We start from the raw sequence: 26,830 nt of genomic DNA, 5'->3' as shown, positions 1-26,830 counted from the left end.
AGACCGTTCCCTCCGTGACCACCTGTCAGGTCCACGCCCCCCTACAACCCACCCTCCCATCCTGGCACTTTCCCCTGCCACTGCAGGAACTGCAAAACCTGAGCCCACACCTCCTCCCTCACCTCCATCCAAGGCCCTAAAGGAGCCTTCCACATCCATCAAAGTTTTACCTGCACATCCACTAATATCATTTATTGTATCCGTTGCTCCCGATGCGGTCTCCTCTACATTGGGGAGACTGGGCTCCTCCTAGCAGAGCACTTTAGGGAACATCTCCGGGACACCCGCACCAATCAACCACACCGCCCGTGGCCCAACATTTCAACTCGCCCTCCCACTCTGCCGAGGACATGGAGGTCCTGGGCCTCCATCACCGCCGCTCCCTCACCACTAGACGCCTGGAGGAAGAACGCCTCATCTTCCACCTCGGAACACTTCATCCCCAGGGCATCAATGTGGACTTCAACAGTTTCCTCATTTCCCCTTCCCCCACCTCACCCTCGTTCCAAACTTCCAGCTCACCACTGTCCCCATGACTTGTCCGGACTTGTCCGACCTGCCGATCTCCTTTTCCACCTATCCACTCCACCCTCTCCTCCCTGACCTATCACCTTCATCCCCTCCCCCACTCACCCATTGTACTCTATGCTACTTTCTCCCCACCCCTACCCTCCTCTAGCTTATCTCTCCACACTTCAGGCTCACTGCCTTTATTCCTGATGAAGGGCTTTTGCCCGAAACGTCAATTTCGCTGCTCCTCGGATGCTGCCTGAACTGCTGTGCTCTTCCAGCACCACTAATCCAGAATCAGGTTTCCTGCATCTGCAGTCATTGTTTTTACCTCACTGATAATGTTACCTAGTATCGTGACGAAACATCTGCAAACAAACTTACCAACTCAGCAAGCGATGACCTCATCCACAACCTGAGCTACAAACTTCTCAAGAACTTTGGACATAATGATGTGTGTCGTCTCAGAGGCAGGTTCAGCCATGTGGGTGACCTTTGTAATAAGATCCAATGTGTCAGTGTGGAGGTTGATCCTCATATGAGTTGGTAAAAGATAATTAAGGTAATTATGCATGATAGTGGGAAGGAAGAAAGAGGTAAATCTCATTCTCAAAACGTGATACACAGCATTCTGGCTTTTCAAGCTCAGAATGCATTTCATCACCTGCTGAACAGTCAAGTTTGAAGGAGCTACTGTGGTGTTCTGTGTGCATCCTGAAAGAAAACCCAGGTAATAGTGCGCCAACTGATGGAAATAGTCCCCAAGGATAGGCTGTAACTGTATCCACAGCTGTAGGATTTTATTCCCACTTTCCCTGGTTCTTTGTGTTTAGTCTGGATATCAATAAACCAAGACAGTTCTAAAAAACAGAACATACCAATGTTCAGCAAAGTACACTACAAAATATTCTGCAAACATCTTAACCATACAATGCTTACAATTACAAGTGAACACTTTAATGGAGACTTGTCTGAAGATCAGAGTGGAACAGGTCATCAATCCCTCTGTCCCAATTTCTACTCCTTGATCAATTGACCTCCCCGAGCCAGTTAAATATTGCTGCGGAGCAAGCTGTTTTGCACTCTCCCTATGCTGTACATTCAAAATCTCAGCACTGCCCAGTTGACAGCAAATGATCAGTTTGACCACTGGCAAATGTCACAAACCTGTTCTGAAGACGAGTCACCGGACTCAAAATGTCAAGTCAACTTTCTCTGTACAAATGCTGCTAGATCTGCTGAGTTTCTCCAGCAATTTGTTTTTGTTGATCATAAATATGTCATGTTTTCCACACCATGTTGATGAATTAATCTATTAGGATTTGCTTCTGTCTCCTTTAAAAAGCACTTATCTCTTGCCTTTAATGAACTTTGACATTGAGTCATACAGCATAGAAACTACTTTTTTTTTTGAGTGCGAGCAGCAGCTAAGGTAAGACAGTTTGTTTTAAAATTACTTACCGGTAGCGGGCAGCGGTGTTTTTTCTCTCTTTACAGAAAGAAAGAGCGGGAGCAGCAGGGTGAAGTGACGAAGACCGGAGGGGCAGCCGGGAAGGAAAGCAGTGAGTATAAATACTCACCCTTCGACGCCAACGGTCATTTTGAGTGCGAGCAGCAGCTAAGGTAAGACAGTTTGTTTTAAAATTACTTACCGGTAGCGGGCAGCGGTGTTTTTTTCTCTCTTTACAGAAAGAAAGAGCGGGAGCAGCAGGGGGAAGTGACGAAGACCGGAGGGGCAGCCGGGTAGGTTTTTTTTCCCTTTAAAAGCGCGCAGGAGAAGAACCTGAGGCACTACAGAGGTAGTGTCTCCCACCCGCCCTCCTCCTCTAACCTAAATAATAAGACCCGTTGTGGTAAGTAGGTAAGTGCTGCATTTTGCTTGTTGTATTCTTTAGACCCAGTTTTTTTATAAAAGGTTACTTTCAGAGGGATGGCAGTGAAGGCAGTGCAATGTTCCTCTTGCAACATGTTTGAGGTGAGGGATGCCATGGACGTCCCTGCTGATAACACTTGCAGGAAGTGCACCCATCTCCAGCTCCTCCAAGACCGTGTTAGGGAACTGGAGCTGGAGTTGGATGAACTTAGGATCATTCGGGAGGCAGAGGGGGTCATAGATCGGAGCTTTAGGGAAGTAGTAACTCCAAAGATGGCAGATAGATGGGTGACAGTGAGGGGGACTGGGAGGAAGCAGCCAGTGCAGGGACCCCCTGCGGCCGTTCCCCTCAAGAACAAGTATACCGTTTTGGATACTTGTGGGGGGGACGACTTACCAGGGGTAAGTAACGGGGCTCAGGTCTCTGGCACGGAGCCTGTCCCCGTTACTCAGAAGGGAAGGGTGGAGAAGAGCAGAGCAATAGTAATTGGGGACTCGATAGTTCGGGGCACAGATAGGAGGTTTTGTGGGAACGAGAGAGACTCACGTTTGGTATGTTGCCTCCCAGGTGCAAGGGTACGTGATGTCTCTGATCGTGTTTTCCGGGTCCTTAAGGGGGAGGGGGAGCAGCCCGAAGTCGTGGTCCACATTGGCACCAATGACATAGGTAGGAGGAGCGCTGAGGATGTTAGGCAGGCTTTCAGGGAGCTAGGTTGGAAGCTCAGAGTTAGAACGAACAGAGTTGTTGTCTCTGGTTTGTTACCCGTGCCACGTGATAGAGATTCGAGGAATAGGGAGAGAGAACAGTTAAATGCGTGGCTACAGGGATGGTGCAGGAGGGAGGGATTCCGGTATTTGGATAACTGGGGTTCTTTCTGGGGAAGGTGGGACCTCTATAAACAGGATGGTCTACACCTGAACCTAAGGGGCACCAGTATCCTTGGTGGGAGGTTTGCTAGTGCTCTTGGGGGGGGTTTAAACTAACTCTGCAGGGGCATGGGAACCCAGATTGTAGCTTTAGGGTGCAGGACCTGGAGTGTAGAGAGGTTAGGAACATGGCATCAATTTCAAAGGAGAGTGCCTGTAAACAGGAAAGTGGTTTGAAGTGTGTATACTTCAATGCAAGAAGTATACGAAATAAGGTCGGTGAACTTGCAGCGTGGGTTGGTACCTGGGACTTCGATGTTGTGGCTATTACGGAGACATGGGTAGAACAGGGACAGGATTGGCTGTTGCAGGTTCCAGGGTTTAAATGTTTTAGTAGGGTCAGAGGTGGGGTTAAAAGAGGGGGAGGTGTGGCATTGCTTGTCAAAGATAGTATTACAGCTGTGGAAAGGACGATGGATGAAGACTCGCCATCTGAGGTAGTTTGGGCTGAGGTTAGGAATAGGAAAGGTGAGCTCACCCTGTTAGGAGTTTTTTACAGGCCTCCTAATAGTCCTAGAAACGTAGAAGAAAGGATTGCGAGGATGATTCAAGAGAAGAGTGAAAGTAATAGGGTGGTTGTTATGGGGGACTTTAACTTTCCTGATATTAATTGGGAAAGCTATAGCTCAAGTTCATTAGATGGGTCAGTGTTTGTCCAATGTGTGCAGGAGGGTTTCCTGACACAATATGTAGATAGGCCAACAAGAGGTGAGGCCATACTGGATTTGGTTCTGGGTAATGAACCAGGCCAGGTGTTAGAATTAGAGGTAGGTGAGCACTTTGGGGACAGTGACCACAATTCGGTGACTTTTACTCTAGTGATGGAGAGGGATAAGTGTGCACTACAGGGCAAGAGTTATAGATGGGGGCAGGGAAATTATGATGCTGTGAGGCATGACTTAGGATGTGTGGCCTGGAAAAGTAAGCTTCAAGGCAAGGGTGTAACTGATATGTGGAGCTTGTTCAAGGAGCAACTATTGAGTGTCCTTGATAAGTATGTGCCCGTCAGGCAGGGAGGAAAGGGTCGTGTGAGGGAGCCGTGGTTTAATAAGGAATTGGAATCCCTTGTTAAATGGAAGAGGGCGGCCTATGTAAAGATGAGGCGTGAAGGTTCAATTGGGGCGATTGAGAGTTATAAGGAAGCCAGGAAGGACCTGAGGTCATGTTGCAGTTGTATAAGACTCTGGTGCGGCCGCATCTGGAGTATTGTGTGCAGTTTTGGTCGCCATACTATAGGAAGGATGTGGAGGCACTGGAATGGGTGCAGAGGAGGTTTACCAGGATGTTGCCTGGTATGGTAGAAAGATCGTATGAGGAAAGGCTGAGGCACTTGGGGTTGTTTTCATTGGAGAAAAGAAGGTTTAGGGGTGACTTGATAGAGGTGTATAAGATGATTAGGGGTTTAGATAGGGTCGACAGTGAGAATCTTTTTCCACGTATGGAGTCAGCTATTACAAGGGGGCATAGCTTTAAATTCAGGGGGGGTAGGTATAGGACAGATGTTAGGGGTAGGTTCTTTACTCAGCGAGTCGTGAGTTCATGGAATGCCCTGCCAGTAGCAGTGGTGGACTCTCCCTCATTATGGGCATTTAAGCGGGCATTGGATAGGCATATGGAGGATAGTGGGCTAGTGTAGGTTAGGTGGGCTTGGATCGGCGCAACATCGAGGGCCGAAGGGCCTGTACTGCGCTGTATTCTTCTATGTTCTATGTTCTATGTTCTAAACAGACTCTTGTTCCATCCAGTCCATGCCGAACATAATCCCAAACTAAACTAGTCCCACCTGCCTGCTCCTGGCCCATATTCCTCCAAACCTTTCCTATTCACGTACTTATCAATAAGACATTTAAACATTGTAATTGTACCCACATTCATCACTTCCACATGTGAACTGTCCTCTGTGTAAAATATTTGTCCCTCATGCATTTCTTAAAGATCTCTCCTCTCCTCTTAAAATGTGCCCCTTGTCTTGAAATCCCCCATCCTAGGAAAACACAATTACCATTAACTCTATCTATAACCCTCATTATTTTATAAACTTCGATAACGTCGCCTCTCAACCTCCTACACTCCAGTGAAAAAAAGTCCCGGCCTATCCAGCCTTTCTTTATAACTCAAACCTTGCATACCTGGCATCATCCTGGTAAATCTCCAAACATCCATTTTTATGTCATCTAATCAACTGCATGATGTTTGCACAGCTCACATCCATGACTATCACAAATTCAGCTGATAGTCTACATTCTCGCACCTCATTCACTGTGTCTGTTTCAAACAAAACTTCAGCTTTTTCAGAGTTACTGTGAAATTTCAGTCCATTATTGATTGAGTCTGAGGGTTTAATATAAACAAACAGGCACATTTCTTCAGCCTAGCACAAATATTTTAAAAATCAGTGACATTTCTAATTACAAAGTTTCATATGTTTTCTCCTTCTCATTTCATTCAAATTAATTTCAGCGAACCCAGCAAATTTTAGGTTAATATCTACAATGACCCAGTTTCATGATATCAAGGTCCCAACAAGATTGAGAGCTACAATGACGTTTAAGATAAAGTGCAGCTTTAGTTGTCAGAGGCAGGGATGGATGGACAACTGCAAAGAAAATATTGAACAGATTAATCGCTGTTATATGTTCATATCTACTAGACCATGTGAAAGTAAGTCTGGGAAGTGTATACTTGATATTTCCATGAGCGATAGTGCAGCAAGGCATCGTTGAAGGATGAGGCCACTTTCTGTCATAGACTCCCTACAGTGTGGAAGCAGGTCACTTGGAGCATTGAGGCCACACCAACCCTCCAAACTGCATCACTCCCAGACCCATCCCATCCAACCCTGCATTTCCCATGGCTAATCCACCTCGCCTGCACATCCCTGGACACTGCGGGGCAATTTAGCATGACCAATCCACCTAAAATGCACATCTTTGGACTGTGGGAGGAAAGCCACGCAGAAACAGGGAGAATGTGCAAACTCCACACAGACAGTCACCTGAAGGTGGAATTGAGCCCGGGTCCCTGGCGCTGAGGCAGCAGTGCTAACCACTGAGACACTATGCCATCCTGTTGTCATGTTTGTAACATCTCTGGGGGTGAGGTTATTGAAGGGCTAATGCAGATTAAACTGACACCCCTGGCTTGCAGACTCCAAGTCCTCTATATGTGGAGCACCAGAACCTGTGATCTCCAAAGCGAACAGAAGGGTAAACATTTGCTTCCTGCCTGACACCAAAGATTGTCCCTTTGCTTTCTGCATGTAGTTTTTGAGCTGAGAACTGAGATTGTGCAAGAGAAGCCTTGGGTTAATGTGGATTTGGATTTACAAAAGGCAGTTAATACAGTGCCAAGTGGAAGGTTACTACATGAACTGAGAACTCTTGGTGTTTGTGGGAAATATTGTTTGGATGGTGATCTGACTAATGAACAGAAAGTTAGAGTCATCCTAAATGAATCATTTTTCAGATTGTCAAACTGTAACTATTAGAAGGCTATGGAGACCTGTGGCCTCACATCTTCACATGCAAACGTACAAAGGAGTACATGTAGGCCATTCAACCTCTTCAGCTTGCTCTACCATTAAATAAGATCACAACTGATCTGATTAGAACCTGAAACCTGCATTCCTGCTGACCCTGAAGGATCGAATGGTGGACCCCTACTCCGTGTTTCTATACCTTACAATTTTAACATCTGCTTCTCTCAAGCTTCCAGTTGGTAAGCAGCATATTAATTATCTTGGCTTTGAACCTCATGTGTGCGTTGACCATTTACTCAATATTAGATTAGATTAGATTAGATTACTTACAGTGTGGAAACAGGCCCTTCGGCCCAACAAGTCCACACCGACCCGCCGAAGCGCAACCCACCCATACCCCTACCTTTACCCCTTTAACCTAACACTACGGGCAATTTAGCATGGCCAATTCACCTGACCCGCACATCTTTTGGACTGTGGGAGGAAACCGGAGCACCCGGAGGAAACCCACGCAGACACGGGGAGAATGTGCAAACTCCACACAGTCAGTCGCCTGAGTCGGGAATTGAACCCGGGTCTACAGGCGCTGTGAGGCAGCAGTGCTAACCACTGGGCCACCGTGCCGCCCACAACACCTGGTCACCTCGCCAATACCTGTAGGGTGTGCAGCTGTCCAAAGCCTGGGTTCCAAAATTTCATTCCTAAAGCTCTCCACGACATGGGCAGAATTTAAACTCCTGCTTCGAAATGGGGACGACGTTTGAGCTAGAGTATGTGAGATAAGAGCCATTTCAGCCTACATCTTTCCTCTGCCATAAAACAAACTACTATTGGGTTTGCTACAGGCTCCCAGGCTCTGGGAGGGAGGTGTTACCCTTCATTACCAGACCCTTCTTATCAAGACACCCCACATCCTAAAGGTCCACTGAGGACAATCTGCTGTGCTTTCTTCTGATTCCCATTCCACCCTCTAGCCAGTGACCTCCTACCTTCACCCCCCTACACTCACCTGTGATGGAGTTTTTTGCTGATGCAGGGTCAAAGGCTGATTGAAGTCTTCAAGATATTAACAGGAAAAGAGAGGGAAGATAAAAATAAGCTATTTCCACTGGTTGGTGATTCTAGAACTAGAGGGCATAGACTGAGAATCAGGGTCAGACCATTCAGGGGAGATATTAGGAAGCATTTTGACACTCAAAGGGTGTTTTTATAAGATTAGATTGCCTACAGTGTGGAAACAGGCTCTTCAGCCCAACAAGTCCACACCGACCCTCCGAAGAGTAACCCACCCAGACTCATTGTCCTATGTTTACTAATGCACCTAACACTATGGGCAATTTAGCATGGCCAATTCACCTGACCTACACATCTTTGGACTGTGGGACGAAACCGGAGCAAGCCCACACAGACACTGGGAGAATGTGCAAACTCCACACAGACAATCGCCCGAGGCTGGAATCAAACCTGGGAACATGGTGCTGTGAGGCAACAGTGCTAACCACTGTGCCACTGTGATGTTTGGAATTCGCTTCCACAAATGGCAGTGGATGCTGGATCAGTTGTTAGTTTTAAATCTGAGCGAGATAATTATTTGTTAAGCAAACGTACTGAGGGAAGGCTTACATAGGCTTAGGTCACAGAGCAGCCATGATCTCACTGAAGAGTGGAAGAAGCTCGAGGGGCTGAATGGTCTGCTTCAATAATGTTTATGGTGGGTGCATTGGCGGCACCTCTTATTGCCCCCTCAGAGAAATTGACCTATATTCACAGGAGCTGTATAAATGCAAGTTTGCACAGAAGGTATTTCTAACGTATTCATTGAAATACTGCCAGGTGCTTGAAAGGGAAGATAGACAAATGTTGCATTTATTTAGCAGTTTTCATGACCTCATTATATCCCAAATTGGCTTACAGCCAATAAAGGGATTTTTGAAGTGCTGTTGTTAGTGAAGTGTCGGAACTGCAGAACCAAATTGTGCAGAGCAAGACCCTACAAACAGCTATGGTTAAATGGCTCAATAATCTGCTTTTAATAATGATGTTTGAGGTTTGAATGTTGGCCAGATCTCGGAAAGTTTTCCTAACAGTCTCTGAGATCGGGCTTTGAGATACTTTATATCTACTTGAGAGGGGAAGTCAGTTTAACTTCATAACCAAAAGACAGGACCCTCCAACACTTTCCTATTTCCTGGTTGAAATCACAGTCACGGTGGTAACTAAGGAATTAAACTAGTTAGTAGGTAGATTAATTTAAAATGGATGGACGCATGCATTTGTTAAATTTATGATTAAAGGACTTTCATAGGACTTTATTATTCTATTAGTTCTAATATTTCATAGCACTTTTCAAAATTATTTGTTTAAGTTACATTTTACTCCCAGTATATGGCAATGTGCTTTGTAAATTGCAGAAGCCTTTTTAAAATAATTTATTTTCAAGGTAACAGAATTTTTCATTTCCTTTTGTCCTTGATATAACTTTCTCTTGTGTTTGTGTGTGTGTGTGTGTCTGTGTGTGTGCGTCCATGTGTGTGTGTGTGTGTTTGTGTATGTGTGTGTGTGTATCTGTGTGTGCGTCTGTGTGTGTGCCCGTGTGTGTGTGTGTTTGTGTATGTGTGTGTCCGTGTGTGTCTGTGTGTGTGTGTTTGTGTATGTGTGTGTGTGTCCGTGTGTCTGTCTGTGTGTGTGTCTGTGTCTATGTGTGTGTGTGTCGTGTGTGTGTGTGTCTGTGTGTGTGTCTGTGTTTGTGTATGTTTCTGTGTCTATGTGTGTGTGTGTCTGTGTGTGTGCCTGTGTGTGTCTGTGTGTGTATCTGTGTGTGTGTGTTTCTGTGGGTGTGTCTGTGTGTGTATGTGTGTTTGTGTATCTGTGTGTGTTTCTGTGGGTGTGTCTGTGTGTGTGTGTGTTTGTGTATGTGTGTGTGTGTCCGTGTGTGTGTGTGTGTCTGTGTCTATGTGTGTGTGTGTCTGTGTGTGTGTGTGTTTGTGTATGTGTGTGTGTGTCCGTGTGTGTGTGTCTGTGTGTGTGTCTGTGTCTATGTGTGTCTCTGTGTGTGTGCCTGTGTGTGTCTGTGTGTGTGTCCGTGTGTGTGTGTATCTGTGTGTGTGTTTCTGTGGGTGTGTCTGTGTGTGTGCCTGTGTGTGTGTCCGTGTGTGTGTGTATCTGTGTGTGTGTTTCTGTGGGTGTGTCTGTGTGTGTATGTGTGTTTGTGTATGTGTGTGTGTGTTTCTGTGGGTGTGTCTGTGTGTGTATGTGTGTTTGTGTATCTGTGTGTGTATCTGTGTGTGTGTGTTTCTGTGGGTGTGTCTGTGTATGTATGTGTGTTTGTGTATCTGTGCGTGTGTGTCTTCAGCTTTCCTTTGATTTGATTATTTTGCTGGAGCCATTCTTTGTCTATTTACTACCTATGATGCTTATTTGATGCTTATTTGATGCTTATTTGCAGTGACTACTTCAGGGCACCTTTACTGATCACAGCTGTCTAGCCAGAAGTTCTTTCGTCATGATTGTTCACAGCGCTTTGTCTTCTGCTATTAAGTTAATTGGTTATCCGGCTCAGATTACCTGCCTTGGTCCAAAGAATTTCTACTTGAGACTCTTGCCTATGAAAATTAAAATGTATAATGGTCACATTAATTTTATTAACCTTTGGTAAAAATAGGTTATGAAGTCATGTTGTAGCTGTTTGAATGGTTCCCTGTCAACAGCTTTGAAAGGCCATTTATGTTTCTACACTTGACCATTAACGCCTGGATAAAATAGAAGTCTGCATGTATACTGTGAGACAATACTGTGGCTTTAAGAGGTTATTTTGTCCTTTTTTTATTTAAAGAGAGTTTTTAAAACAGAGATGACAAGCTGTCTAGATAGAACACCAGTAAACTTAACAGCTTGTGGGGTCTTGGGTATTTTTTTTAAGTTGGAGCAATAGAAGCAGCCAGAATGGGTGTGGCCAGCTCTCACAGACCAGGATTTTTAGATTTTTTTTAGCTTTTAAATTCAGCAGAAGTTGCTGGAGTTTTGAAGAAGTAGAAACCATTTTCTCCTTTCTCTCAGATATAGCTCGAAGCTGGGGTTTCTTTTTCTATTGTAGATGTTGCGTGTGAGAGAATCTGATTTCTGAATTTGCATGAGGGCTGTGTTTACTATATTGGATCAGTTAATTAGTAATGGTTACTGTGTTTACTATTCTGTAAAGGTTTTTTCAGTAGAGATTAGTTATTCCAAGTTCTTCTTTCTTTTGTTGTACTTTAACCATAGCATTGAATAAATGGTGTTTTTCTTAAAGTTGAGTAGTTTGACCAGTCGAATTGCACCTGAAATACAACATGTTACAATTGCCTTTAAAATAAGAAAATATTAGGGTCTAAGCTGCCTGCTTATAATATTTTGAAGGGGTCTGTTCGGGTCCATAACAACTGGCAACACCAAACTCCACCTCCCCACCAACTCGCTTGACTTGTTTATTGCATTGTGCTGTCAGACTGTTTGCTCAACTAGCATTTTCTTCCATTGAACATAGGGCAAAGTCATTACCTCCAGCCACCATCATAATCTCTTTGTTTATTGCCCTTGATTAATCTTGCTGGAATTGTCCCAGGTGAAAGAAGACTACTCCAAATCTAATCAAAACCCAAACCAAAAACAGAAATTGCTCAAAAAACACACAGGTCTGGGCAGCATCTGGAGAGAGAGAGAGCAGAGTTAATGTTTTGGGTCCTTCCTTAGAACTAATTAAATCCAAGCTGAGTTTTTCTTTATTCATTCATAGGATGAAAGCATCACTGGCTAGGCCAGTGTTTATTGCTATCCCTAAGAGTCAACTACATTGCTGTGGATCTGGTGTTACATGAAGGCCAGACCAGGTAAGAATGGCAGATTCCTTCCCTTATGGACATTAGTGAACTAGTTGGGTTCTTCCAGCAATCGACAATAGTCTCATGGTCATCATTAAACTTTTCATTCCAGAATTTTATTGAATTCAAATTCCACTACGCCATGGCAGGAATTGAAGCCAGGAACCCGGTACGTTACCTGGGTCTCTGGATTAGCAGTCCAGTGATAATGCCATTAGGATGTTACCTACCCAAGTTTGAGCCATATTAACCCATCTTGAGGACACTTCCTTCCATTTCTTTATCAACATCCATCTGCAGCTTACACTATCATCCAGGTCTTGTCACTCTTGGCTATCTCATACACCTTGGCTGGCCTCCTTGATAAATCTATTTAAAATCTGTTGTCCGGATCTTATCCTGCACTAAGTCCTATTTGTACAATACCCACTATCCTTATTGATGGAAATGTGTTGCTGGAGAAGCGCAGCAGGTCAGGCAGCATCTAGGGAACAGGAGAATCGACGTTTCGGGCATTAGCCCTTCTTCAGGAATGAGGAAAGTTTGTCCAGCAGGCTAAGATAAAAGATAGGGAGGAGGGACTTGGGGGAGGGGCGTCGGAAATGTGATAGGTGGAAAAAGGTCAAGGTGAGGGTGATAGGACAGATTGGGGTGGGGGCGGAGAGGTCGGGGAGAAGATTGCAGGTTAGGGATGCGGTGCTGAATTTGATGGATTTGACTGAGACAGGCTGGGGGGAGGGGAAATGAGGAAACTGGTGAAATCCGAGTTCATCCCTTGTGGTTGGAGGGTTCCTAGCCGGAAGATGAGGCGTTCTTCCTCCAACCGTCGTTTCGCTGTGGTCTGACGATGGAGGAGTCCAAAGACCTGCATATCCTTGGTGGAGTGGGAGGGGGAATTGAAATGTTGAGCTACAGGGTGGTTGGGTTGGTTGGTCCGGGTGTCCCAGAGGTGTTCTCTGAAACGGTCCGCAAGTAGGCGGCCTGTCTCCCCAATATAGAGGAGGCCACATCGGGTACAGAGGATGCAATAGATGATATGTGTGGAGGTACAGGTGAATCTGTGGCGGATATGGAAGTTTCCTTTGGGGCCTTGGAGGGAGGTGAGAGGGGAGGTGTGGGCGCAAGTCTTGCACCTCCTGCGGTTGCAGGGGAAGGTGCCGGGAGTGGAGGTTGGGTTGGTGGGGGGTGTGGATCTGACGAGGGAGTCACGGAGGGAGTGGTCTTTACGGAATGCTGATAGGGGAGGGGAGGGAAATATATCCTTGGTGCTGGGGTCCGTTTGGAGGTGGCGGAAATGACGGCGGATGATGCGCTGTATATGGAGCTTAGTGGGGTGGTAGGTGAGGACCAGTGGGGTTCTGTCCTGATGGCGGATGGAGGGGCGGGGTTCAAGGGCGGAGGATCGGGAAGTGGAAGAGATGCAGTGGAGGGCATCGTCGATCACGTCAGGGGGGAAATTGCGGTCCTTGAAGAAGGAGGCCATCTGGGATGTGCGTTTTTGGAACTGGTCCTCCTGGGAGCAGATGCGGCGGAGTCGAAGGAATTGGGAGAATGGGATGGCGTTTTTGCAGGGGGCAGGATGGGAGGAGGTGTAGTCCAGGTAGCTGTGGGAGTCGGTCGGTTTGTAGTAGATGTCCGTGTTGATCCGGTCGCCTGAGATGGAAATAGAAAGGTCGAGGAAGGGGAGGGAGGAATCTGAGACTGTCCAGGTGAATTTGAGGTCAGGGTGGAAGGTGTTGGTGAAGTGGATGAACTGTTCCACCTCCTCGTGGGAGCACGAGGCGGCGCCGATACAGTCATCGATGTAGCGGAGGAAAAGGTGGGGGGTGGGGCCAGTGTAGTTGCGGAAGATGGATTGTTCCACATATCCTACGAAGAGGCAGGCATAGCTGGGGCCCATGCGGGTGCCCATGGCTACTCCTTTCGTTTGGAGGAAGTGGGAGGATTGGAAAGAGAAGTTGTTCAGGGTGAGGACCAGTTCAGTCAGTCGAAGGAGGGTGTCAGTGGAAGGGTACTGGTCGGTACGGCGGGAAAGGAAGAAGCGGAGGGCTTTGAGTCCTTCGTGATGGGGGATGGAGGTGTACAGGGACTGGATGTCCATGGTGAAAATAAGGCGTTGGGGACCGGGGAAGCGAAAATCATGGAGCAGGTGGAGGGCGTGGGTGGTGTCCACTATCCTTATTGACCTGCATTGACATGGACCAAGTGCTAGCAAATGGGACTAGATTAGGTTAGGATATCTGATTGGCATGGATGAGTTGAACTGAAGGGTCTGTTTCTGTGCTGTACATCTCTATGACTGTATGACTTGCTATTATACTTACATTTCATATTTAAAGTTTCTCTCTAGTTTTAATTATTTAGTAATCTCCCGTCATTTGCACCTCCGTAATCACCAATACCACTCTTTTCCTAATTCCCTCTTTTGAGAATCTCAGTTGAACCTGCTGGTTTCCACACTCTCAGGCAGTACGTTCCTGACCCACAACATGAATTTTTTTTTCCCTAATATCTTTGCTTACTTTTATTAACTACTTTAAATCATTCTCAATTTTTTTGCAAGTGAGGCTAGTTTCTCATTATTTACTCTGGCCAGGAGTCTCATGATTTGGAAAATGTTAATTCGATCTCCTCTCAGCCTTGCTTTCCCCAAGCAGAATAGTCCTAGCTCCTTCATCTGTGTTCCTACTTTAAATTTTTCACTGTTGGAATCATTCTCATGACCCTCTTCTGCACTTCCTCCGATGTCTTCCCATTTTTCCTGAAGTATGGCATACAGAACTGGGTACAATATCCCAGCTAAGTCAGAACTATTGTGCTACATAAGTTCAATACAATCTCATTGCTCTGGTACCCTATGCCCCTATTAATACAGCTTAGGATTGAGTCTGTTTTATTAATTCCTCTCTCGATCTTCTGACCCGCTTTAATGATTTATACATGGATATAGACAGGTCTCTTTGTGCCCACACACCCTTAGAGTATTACACTTTATTTTATACAGTGTCACCATGGTTTCTTACCAAATTCTATCACCTCATAATTCTCCGCAACAAACTTCTTCTTTCACATATCTTTCTACTCCGCCAACTTGTCAACAGTTTTTTGAAGTTCTATGCAAGCCTTCTTGATTTAGAAAAACAGAAATTGGTGGAAAAACTCAGCAGTCCTGGCAGTATCTATGGGAAGAAAGCTCAGTTAATGTTTCCAGTTATTCTTCATCAGAACTGCTAATAGCAAAGGAAAACTTGGGACCCTGCAGCCTACCGGGTCAACCTCGAGTTCAATAACTTTCAAACCTAATTCTATACTTCCCTGTTTTTTTCCCACATGACACCCAGTCCTATTATGTCATGGGTTGCTTTTAACACAGTCGCCCATTCCCATGTACTCTGAGTCTCTTTATCATATTATATGGGTTGCATGCAGCACAGCTAACCCATCTTCTCACCCATAGCTCTTATTACCTCTTTCTCAGCTTTCTTCTGTCCTGGCTTACAATTCCAGACATTTTGAGCAGCTAACCGTTTTGATGAAGAGTCACTGAATTCCAAATGTTAACTCTGCTTTCTTCTCACAAATGCTGTCATACCCATTGAGTTTCTCCAGCAATTTCTGTTTTCATTTCACATCACCAACATCTGCAGTTCTTGGCTTTATTTTTCTCAGTTTACAGTGCTTCCAATGTTTGTTGCATCCACAAATTCTGAAATACACAGAACTCTAGATAGTTTGATGCTATACCAGAAAAAGCAAGGATCTCAACGCCGACTCCTAAGGATTCTATGACACATCTTCTTCCAGCCTGAGAGGTAACCATTAACCATCATTCTGTTTCTTATCACAGCCAATCTTGTTCTTGCTGCTTTTATTCCATGAGCTCTAACTTTGCGCATGGGTGAGTGATATGGTACAGTAACAAAATCGTCAGGAAATCCAAATGCACCACATCAGCACATAACCCTGATCAATCCTCTCTCACCTCATCAGAAGCCATCACTAAGTTAGTTGAACATGATTTTTCCCCACAGAATCCATGCCAGCTCTCATTAATTATCACTCCTCTGCTCATGTATCTATTGCCCTTGTCCTTGGTGATTGTTAAGTGCACCTTGCAAATGGTACATGTTGTACATGTTGTAATGACAATCATTACCAGATTGGAGTTGTGGTAGTTTGTTACAACCTAGCCCTTTCCCCAGCTGGTTCCAAGGGCCTATCTGGTTTACAGTAGGAAAAGTAGAAAACAATCAGTAATTATATGAGGTTATTGTCATAATGTCTATAGTTGATTGCATGATAGCAATCAGATACAAATTAGACATCTTTTAGAAAGACCATGAACAGATCTACACCATAGGGTCATCCTCTTGCGATGCTAGGATCCATTTTGCCCACACAAAACTTACTGACTTGATCAACTTGGTTTCAGGAGCATTATTTTATACAACAGTACACATTGCTTCCACTGAGAGTGTGGCGTTGGAAAAGCATAACAGGTCAGGCAGCATCCAAGGAGCAGGAGAATTGATGTTTCAGGCACAAGCCCTTCATCTCATTCCTGATGAAGGACTTATGCCCGAAGCGTAGATTCTCCTGATCCTCGGATGCTGCCTGACCTGCTGTGCGTTTCCAGCACCATGCTCTCGACTCTGATCTCCAGCATCTGCAGTACTCACTTTCTACACATTGCTTCCAACCTATGTTAATGTTGGAGGGAATCAATATCGAGGGTAGGATTGGGGTGACATAAGTGGGCTGCTTTGTCCAAATGGTGCTGCACTTTCTCATTATCTTTGGAGCTGCACTCATTCAGGCAGAGTTTTGGTCACACTCCCAACTTGCACTTTGTACATTTTGGACAGAGTTTGGGGAGTCAGGAGGAGAACATACTTATTACAAAATTCCTAGCCTCTATCCTGCTCAGTAGCCATTACATTTACATGGCAGGGGCAGTTCAATTTCTGGTCATTGGCACACCCAGAATGCTGATTCAGTGTTGGTAATGAATATCAAGGGGCGTTGGAAATAATCACTGCCTGGCACTAGTGAATTGCCAAATTGAGTTAAGGAATAGGTCACTACACACCTAATGACAGATATTTAAGGAAAACTTAAAAATACAGAGAATACATATATTCTAGTGAGTAAAAATGTCAAGGGACAGACCCAGCAACTGTTATTAACCAGAAAAACTAAATATGGAATCAAATTTAACAAAAATAAACACATAATTGTGCTGTCAACCGGAAGCGGCAGGGACAGGCCACTATAAATGCCGGAGGAAACACCACAGAAGCGCTTCACAGGAGGCTCCCAAGCACTGAGGATGTCACCTAGACAGGGGACGAAACGTTTGCAACAAAAACTTCCAGCTCGGCGAACAGAACCACAGCAACGAGCACCCGAGCTACAAATCTTCTCACAAACTTTGAACACATAATTGTGTAAGGACAAGTGGCAAGTGAGCGATTGGGTGGAATATAAAACGAGTGTGCTTGATGACACTCAGAAGTGTGTGTAGTAGCAGTAGTTGTAATCCACTTTCCTGCCTTTCCCCCTTAACCCTTGATTCCCCAACTGATCAAGAATCTGTCGATCTCACTCTTAAATATACACAAACACTCTGCTCCCAGCTCTCTGTGGCAATGTGTTCCGAAGACTCACAACGCTCTGACAGAAGAAATTCGTCCTCATTGCAAATGGACAGCAGAAGGGTACTCAAGAAAAATCACAATCACCAGCTGAGTAAATGATCAGGCATTGGGCTGACAAACGTTCAGGTCCTGATGGGCTTTATCCTCGGGTATTAAAAGAAGTGACAAATGAGACAGTTTGTGCATTGATTTAACTTTTCAAGAAGTCCCTTGATTTCCGTAAGATTGGCAGGAAGTGAATGTAATTCCTTTATTCAAAAAAGGATGACAGAAAGCAGTAAACTACAAAGCTGTTATCTTAACTTCTGTCACCATCTGGGAAATGTTAGAAACTGTAATTAAAAAAAGGTTGGAACAGGGCTCTTGCGTAAGTTCAAGGGAATCAGTCAGAGCCAACACGGTTTGTCAAAGGGAAATCATGTTTGATTGATCTATTGGAGATTTTGTTTTGACAAAGTCACACATGCTTTGCATAAAAGGGTACTGGTGAATTTACTGTAATTAGTTTTCCACAACACATCTGATAAGGTGATATGAGAAAAGTTTCTGCAGAAAATAAAAGCTTGTAGTGTACAGGTAGTATATTTGTATGGATTAAAGATGAGGTGGCTAACAGGAAGCAGAGAGTAGGCATGAAGTGGATCTATTTCAGGTTAGTGTGATGTAATAAGTGATAAGCCACAGGGCATCAATTCTAGAGCCTTAATTGTGTACAACTTATATTAAATTGCAAATTACTTACATGCCGATATGTTAAGTGAGTAAGCAAAGATATGACATATTGAGTATAATATGAGAAATCTTCTCAAAACTCGATAATATGGGAAAATATGAAATTGTCCATTTTGACAGGAAGAATAAAAAACTAAGCATATTACCTAAATGGTGAAAGTTCTGAACTGGGTGAAAATACTGGGTGTTCTCATGCATTCTAGTAATGTGCATGTACACAGCAATGAATGAGGAAAATTAACAGAAGGTTATCAGGAAGGAAGTGGATTACTAACCCAGGGTGGCTATGTTCCATTCCTACAGGGCACTGCATCTCGAGTAGTGTATTTTTCATCTTATTTAAGGGCGAGTGTAAATGTGTTTGGGCTATTCAGAGAAGATTTCTTCGACGAATAACTTGCATGGTTATTCCATGCAGCCTGCAGCTGCTGGTGTTTCGATGAGCAAGAGGTGATTTGATTGAAAGATGTAAAATCCTGACGAGCCTAACAGAGTAGATGTGAAGAGGATAGTTCCTCTTATGGGAGGATCCAGAGCTCGGGGCACAGTGAGAAATCTCATGAGGCCTTTGCAGCAAGAAACTGCCGGAAAGCTCAATGCAGCTCGTACTGAGCTTAAAAATGAAGAGGATTTTTTGATATCATTATTGAGACTAGCTTTCTCCTCCAAATTTATCAACTGAATTTAAATTGCACCAGCCATCACTTGAAACTATGTTTAGACTAGACCTCCTCTATCATAGGTTTGCATCATGCATGCAATCTTAAACTCAATGCAAAATTCATTTCATGCATGGACTTTGAAACTTATCTGTGGTTGCTTTGGATTTGGTCCCTATTTAATCCGAGGAGAAACTGAGGATGGCAGATACTGGCGAGCCAGAGTCAAACAGGGAAAAGCACAACAGGTCGGGCAGCATCCAAGGAGCAGGAGAGTCGGCGTTTCAGACATAGGCCCTTTGTCAGGAATATGGAGGGGGACAGGGGACTGAGAGGTAATTAGGAGGGTGGGGATGGGTGTGAGGGGGGCAAGGTTGGTGGGAAGCCAATAGTTGGATCATCTGAGGAGCAGAAGAGTCGATGTTTCCAGCATAAGCTTATCACCTTCCCACTTACCCTACCTCCCACCCCACACTACAACCTCCCCCACCATTTATCTCTCGTCCCCCCTTAGCCCTCAACATTACTGACGAAGAGCTTATGCCCTTGGATGCTGGCTGATCTGCTGTGCTTTTCCAGCGCCACCCTTTCCGCCCCTGTTTAATCCCTCTGGCTTTGAATTATTCCTTGTCCTACTTGTTGTGGTTCTGTTCGCCGAGCTGGAAGTTTTTGTTGCAAACGTTTCATCCCCTGGCTAGGCGACATCATCAGTGCTTGGGAGCCTCCTGCGAAGCGCTTCTTTGATGTTTCCTCCGGTGTTTATAATGGTCTGTCCCTGCCGCTTCCGGTTGTCAGTTTCAGCTGTCCGCTGTAGTGGTTGGTATATTGGGTCCAGGTCGATGTGTTTGTTGATGGAGTTTGTGGATGAATGCCATGCCTCTAGGAATTCCCTGGCTGTTCTCTGTCTGGCTTGCCCTATGATAGTAGTGTTGTCCCAGTCGAATTCATGTTGCTTGTTGTCTGCGTGTGTGGCTACTAAGGATAGCTGGTCGTGCCGTTTCGTGGCTAGTTGATGTTCATGTATGCGGATTGTTAGCTGTCTTCCTGTTTGTCCTATACAGTGTTTAGTGCAGTCCTTGCATGGTATTTTGTACACAACATTCGTCTTGCTCATGTTGGATATCGGGTCCTTCGTTCTGGTGAGGACGAAGCACTGATGATGTCGCCTAGCCAGGGGACGAAACGTTTGCAACAAAAACTTCCAGCTCGGCGAACAGAACCACAACAACGAGCACCCGAGCTACAAATCTTCGCACAAACTTTGAACTCCTTGTCCTAGTGTCTCTCTAAGTCCTCTGTACATTGTTTCTTCTCTCTACTATTTTTCCCTGACGCCTTTCCTGTTTTTCGTTACTGCAAAATATCACCATAACACGAGTTATTTCTCCATGAGAACATTGGTCTCATCTCTGTTGAAGGTCAACCTGTCCACCTGAAATGGGTCCTTTCTACCTCAGAATTTATTACAAAACCTCAAGGAACTAATGCTGTCTCTCCTGCACTATGTCTTCACACATGCTTTAACTTCTATCGCTATATTTATCATCCCGGATGTATTCTGAATATTGCTGGGGTGCTGACAGCTTGAACCAGCCCATCCCAGAATATGGTACATGGGATAGTGGCTGTGTGAAAGCTGTTAGGTGAGGGGTGAGGGATTTATAAACATTGAAGTTATGGGTTTTTTTTAATGTCATAACCAATCTGAAAAATTCCACCTGCAAGGACTTTAACTCTTTCCTTTGCTATGTTATTGGCTCCCAAAAAGGACACAAATTTTGCCTGCTCCTCTTAGTCCTTAAAATGTGATGTATTCTTTTGATAACATACTTGCCCAAGCACCAGTGAAGCAAGACTTCATGAGGAAGAGTTCTGATGAAGGGTCACCAGATCCAAAACATTAACTCTGATTTCTCTCCACAGATGCTGCCAGACCTGCTGAGCTTTTCCAGCAATTTCTATTTTTGTTTCTGATTCACAGCATCCGCACTTCCTTTGGTTTTTATTAAGCAGGGCTCTATGCCTCTCCATGTTGACAGTTGTCTGTTCCCCAAATTACCGTGCTCCCTAAAACTGGCTGATCTTTCCCCGTGGTGTCTTCCTCTTGACTAGACTCTCTTGAGGCATCATCACCGCAACCTATATTCAGTGATGAAATAATGTTAATGGGCACCACAGTCACACAGAAGATTTGTACTGTACTGCCTGCCTCTTTGGAGCCTAGATGGCACCAATTTACTGTTGTGAGCTCTCGTATGTCTGTATCAAATGCACCTTGGTGATTAAAACTTTTGCAAAGGGGCAGGTCAGTTAGCTCAGTTGGCTGGACAGCTGGTATGTAATACAGAGTACTGCCAAAATTCTGGGTTCCATTCACACACCAGCTGAGGTCACCATGAAAGACTCTCCCCAACTCTTCCCCTCGTCTGAGGTGTGGTGACGATCAGGCTAAACCAGTACAAATCATCTCTCTCTCTCTCTCTGTCTACTGAGAAAGGAGCCCAATGGTCTGGTAAGGCCATGCTGGCTTTACCTTTATCACATCTACTTCAGCTCAAAAAATGGCAGGATCAAGCTTGAGTCTGCTGGAGGTACTTCCTGCAAGCATGGTCACCCAGGACACCTGAAGTGTCCATTAGTTCGTACATGAGGAGAAATTGCTGACAATGAGCTTCATCATTTCTGTTGTGTAGTTTAAAATCAACTTGTTATAGCACCATCTGGTGACCATTCTTATACAGAGGAACCTCGATTATCCAGCATTCGATTGTCCGAATATCAGATTATCCGGCAAGATCGCAAGGTCCTGACGTTTGGCTCAACTATGTTATCCGGCTTTCGATTATTCAGAATTTGATTAACCAAACGAAATACTCCCCGCCCGTGTCCTTCAGATAATCGAGGTTCCTCTGTAGATTTAGATGTACAGGAATAAAGAGATTAAACCACTTCCTATTCCCTGACCTCCCATTGTTCACACATGTCAGGAAAGACATGGCATTTTGCTGACCAGAATGGAAGCCCAGATTCCCTTCCTGAAACGTTCTGCTGTGACTTTCGTTATTTGAGGAAAAACCTTAAAATAATGTCTATAAATCACCTGTTCCTAGCCACTACTCATTTTGAAGAAGGGTCAATGTTAACTCTGCTTTCTCTCCACAGGTTCTGCCAGACTTGCTGAGTTTCTTTACTAATTTCAAATTTTGTCTAAAAAATAATTGGATTATATACGTGAGTGTGAAAAATACCAAGATGGCTACATGGAAGAAATGTAGGTAACTGGGCGATTCCAGCCATAAATCAGGAGTGTTTCCACTGAGCTTTGTGGAAAAGGAAAAGAGGCAGTTTGGGAACTGTATGAGAGAGACTCAAGGATTTACTCATCCCCAAATCCCAAAGCCATGCTACCAGGGAATATTTTGATTAATCTGGGGAAGCACTACAATCCAAAGTTTTAGACACAGCAGAAGACTACCAGTCTGGAGGAAACAGCTGCCTATTTTCTTCAAATTTTAAGAGACATATGATAGATTTGCTTGCAGCTTAAAAAAAAAGTGCACTTGCAGCTGAGCTGATGACTTGCCCAAGTTGACTTTTGAGACAGCTTGTCAAATAGCATTGGTTAAGGAGCATGATTTGAGGGAAGTGAAAGTTGACAACTATCAGTTGCCTTCTGTTGTAAATCAACTGCAGGTATGTAGCTGGCATTCATCATTCAGCCCTTACCTGTAAGAGGATGATGGGTGGCTGTCTGGGTAGAAACATGATTTGGAGTTGCTGGTGTTGGACTGGGGTGTACAAAGTTAAAAATCACACAACACCAGGTTATAGTCCAACAGGTTTAATTGGAAGCACACTAGCTGAGGAGTGTTGCTTCTTCATCAGCTAGTTGTGGAGGACACCATTGTAAGGCACAGAATTTATCGCAAAAGCTTACAGTGTGATGTAACTGAAATTATACATTGAAAAATACCTTGATTGTCTGTTGAGTCTTTTATCTGTTCGAATACCATGATAGTTTCACTTCTTTCATGTGTAAATTACAAAACCATTTTTTAAAAGTTGCATTCTCAGGTTAACTGTAACAATTGGTGTTAGCCAGACAATATGTTGAAGGTGTTAGCCCCCTGTGTTCTCTGACTATGCCATGATGTTTAGATTGATTCTAATCTAAAAGGTGAGATACAGAGTTTTACATGAATTTATGCAGTTTTTGAGCAAAGTACAATGTAACTCTGCAAGTACAAATTCACCCCACACAATATATGTTGCATGTGGATCTTTGTGTCTCTGTGTGTGTGTATCTGTCTGGGTTGGGGGTTGTGAGTGTGAGAGAGAGTGTATATGTGTGTGTAGTGAGTGTAGAGTGTCTTAAGTCTGTGAGGGGGTGCATGTGTGAGTGTGGGAGTGTGTGTGATTGTATCTGGGGTGGGGGGTTGAAAGTGTCTGTGAGGGAGAGTGTATATGTGTGTGTGCATGAGTGTAGAGTGGTCTAAGTCTCTGAGAGGATGCATGTGTGAGTGTGGGACTGTGTGTGTCTGTAAGGGTGTGTGTGAGTGTCTGTGTATATGTGTGTATATAGGAGTGAGCGTGTCTGAGTGTGTGTGTGTAAGAGTGTCTATGTGTGTGTATAGTGCAATGGTGGCCACCTGTAGTGTGACATGAATCCAAGGTCCCAGTTGAGGCCCGCCCTATGGGTATGGAACTTAGCTATCAGCCTCGGTTCGGCCACTTTTCGCTGCTGCCTGTCCCAAAGTCCGCCTTGGAGGATGGTCACCCGAAGCTCCGAGGTTGAATGTCCTGGACCACTGAAGTGTTCCCCAACTGGGAGGGAACCCTCCTGTCTGTTGATTGTTGTGCGGTGCCCATTCATCCGTTGCTGTAGCATTTGCTCGGTTTCCCCAATGTACCATACCTCTGGGCATCCTTGCCTGCAACATATAAGATAGACAATGTTGGCTGGGTCACATGAGTACCTGCCACATACATGGTGGGAGGTGTCCCCACATGTAATGGTGGTGTCTATGCCCACACTCTGACACGTCTTGCAGTGCCTACCATGACAGAGTTGTATGAAGTTGTCCTGAAAGCCGGGCAGCTTGCTACGAACAATGATCTGTTTGAGGTTTGGCAGTTGTTTAAAGGCAAGCAGTGGAGGTGTGGGGAAGGTCATGGCGAGGTGATCATCCTCATTGATAATGTGTTGCAGGTCACAAAGAACATGGTGTAGTTTTTCAGCTCCTGAGAAGTACTGAACAACAAAGGGTACCCTGTCAGTTGCAGCACGTGTCTGTCTCCTGAGGAGGTCATTACTGTGGCACATCGGAACTGGCAGTCGATGAGTTGAGCATCGTACCCCGTTCTTGTGAGGGCATCCCTGAGTACTTCCAGGTGTCCGTCACGTTCCTCCTCATCTGAGCAGATCCGGTGTACGCGTAGGGCTTGTCCACCATTGGTGACCACCATTGCACTATACACACACACACCTACACACACACACACACACAGGCACTCCTATACACATACATACACACGGACACACATATACATAGATACACACACGGACACTCACACACCATTACAGACACACACACACCCACACTCACACATGCATCCTCTCAGAGACTTAGACCACTCTACACTCATGCACACACACATACACTCTCCCTCACAGACACTCACAACCCCCCACCCCAGACACAAACACACACACTCCCACACTCACACATGCACCCCCTCACAGACTTAAGACACTCTACACTCACTACACACACATATACACTCTCTCTCACACTCACAACCCCCAACCCAGACAGACACACACACACAGAGACACAAAGATCCACATGCACACATACATTTTATGGGGTGAATTTGTACTTGCAGAGTTACATTGTACATTGCTCAAAAACTGCATGAATCCATGTAAAACTCTGTTATCTCACCTTTTAGATTAGAATAAATCTAAACATCATGGCATAGACAGAGAACACAAGGGGCTACCACCTTCAACATATTGTCTAGCTAACATCAATTGTTACAGCTAACCTGAGAATGCAACTTTTACAAAATGGTTTTGTGACCTACACATGAAAGAAGTGAAACTATCATGGTATTCGAACAGATGAAAGACTCAACAGACAGTCAAGGTATTTTTCAATGTATAATTTCAGTTACATCACACTGTAAGTTTTTGCTACAAATTCTGTGCCTTACAATGGTGTCCTCCACAACCACCTGATGAAGGAACGGCGCTCCGAAAGCTAGTGCTTCCAATTAAATCTGTTGGACTATAACCTGGTGTTGTGTGATTTTTAACTGGGTAGAAACATTAATACAACAGAGTCCTGTCTTCACCATTGATGTCAATATCAGACAGAGAATTGTCCCTTAGCCAAGGTTGAACACCATGAATGGAAGAAGGATTATCTTGCAAGATGGACAATGCCAAAACTGGTGGCAGAAGGAAACTTCAGTCATTGAATGTGACACCCATGATGTGGAGGTGCTGGTATTGGACTGGGGTGGACAAAGTCAAAAGTCACGCAAGATCAGGTTATAGTCCACTGGGTTTACTTGAAATCGCACGCTTTCAGAGCGCTGCTCCTTTGTCAGGTCAGACTCCAACTGATTTCTGACATTGAATATGATGGCCAAGCATCAGCAGGTTAATGACAGTTTTTTTTGGGACTTATCAGGTCAGCATTACAAGGTTGTTGAGTGGAAATTCACAGGTTCCTGTGGTCCAAGCAACTCTGGATGGAACTCAGTAAACATAAAATAAACATGAAGCAAGAAAAACCAAAGAACTTCGAAAATCAGACAGAAAAACAGGAATTGCTGAAGAATCTGAGCATGCCTGGCAGTATTTGGTGAGAGAAAGCAGAATTCATGTTTCAGGCCCAATGACTCTTCTTCAGAACGCCATGAAATAAATATGTGCATTATTTAGCCTGATCTAACATGAAATGTTGAGTCAACATCAGCTGTAAAAATAAAGAAAGCATTATCATGATGGAGAGTGCAATTGCAATAAAGGACAGCATCAGTTTCAGTCAAGCGCAATGAATCACATATAATATTATCCACCATTGTCATGCTTTGTTATAAAAAAACTGGTTGCAGAATTTCAGTTTTTCATGTTGAAGCAAATTCATATCACTCGATGTGATTGACAAATACCCTCAGGTATTCCGTGAAACTGAAGAGCCCAGCAAAGTGCTACTTCTGGGGCCAGGCTTAGATAAAGACATAGAAACCACAGTGAAACAGTGAAGTGTGTGTCAAGCACCGTTATTACTTTTGCAGCACGTAAATGGCCAGCTCAAGTGTGTCAGAGGCTGCACAAAGATTTTGTAGAGTTAAAGGACAAAACGCACTCATTGTAACTGATATTCATTCGAAGTAGGCTGAGGGACCTCGGATGAATAATGCAACAAACAGTATAACTTTAAATAATTTGTTTAGTTTGTTTATTTCTTATGCATTCCCAGACAAAGTTGTGTCTGACAATGGACACCAATTTTGTTCAGAAGAGTTTACACAACTCGTGAATGAAATCTCACTCTGGCTTGCAAAAGAGCAGTGGGCTGTATAATTCAACTTGTTAAGCATCCTGCAAATGCTCGAGTTAAATCTGAATAAACATTAGCTTTCATTGAATCACAGGCTGATAAACTTTCCAGTTGTCTATCTCAACACCCCTCACATGAATACTAGAGAATGCCAGCTGAATTGTTTCTTAGAAAACAGCGGAGAGTAAGGTTGTCATTGGTGTAGCCAAACTATTATATATTCAGTAGAAAAGAAACAATTCAAGACAGAAAGAGCATCATGATCAGAACACAGTAAGAGAAAGAAGTTTGAAGTTAAAAGCAAAATCATAATCACAAATGGTTGGAGTAGCTACCAAGAAATGTGCTGAAAATCTATGGAGCAGCAACTCTCCTGAGCAGTACTGGCAATGTGAGAGGTGTGGGAAGATATGATGAAAATGTAAAGAAACATCATCTTGATGTTGAGAAGTCTCCAAACAGAAATTTCAAAAGCTTGCTAGTGAGCAGCAGCTACCTAATTTCCATGAGTTTGCATTTTTGATAGCAGTTCGGTTTTTGAGACTCTGCAAGTCTCCTCTCCTT

The 26,830-nt window shown here is 44.4% G+C and overlaps 1 long non-coding RNA gene across 2 annotated transcripts in view; it reads left to right on the top strand.

Moving 5' to 3' along the window:
- Positions 1-6,880: 6,880 nt before the first annotated feature.
- Positions 6,881-26,830, top strand: part of LOC122548613 (uncharacterized) — a 123,593-nt gene continuing 103,643 nt past the window's right edge. For both annotated transcript variants that reach the window (XR_015752342.1, XR_015752339.1), the window contains exon 1: positions 6,881-7,027. This is a non-coding gene — a long non-coding RNA (uncharacterized LOC122548613). The remainder of the gene's footprint in view (positions 7,028-26,830) is intronic.

The sequence above is a fragment of the Chiloscyllium plagiosum genome, unplaced genomic scaffold (assembly GCF_037043375.1).
Source record: "Chiloscyllium plagiosum isolate Xiang-an unplaced genomic scaffold, Cpla_swu_hap1 HiC_scaffold_3, whole genome shotgun sequence".
Taxonomy (NCBI): domain Eukaryota; kingdom Metazoa; phylum Chordata; class Chondrichthyes; order Orectolobiformes; family Hemiscylliidae; genus Chiloscyllium; species Chiloscyllium plagiosum.
The sequence above is the reverse complement of the archived record's forward strand: the minus strand, read 5'-3'. Positions and strand labels throughout refer to the sequence as shown.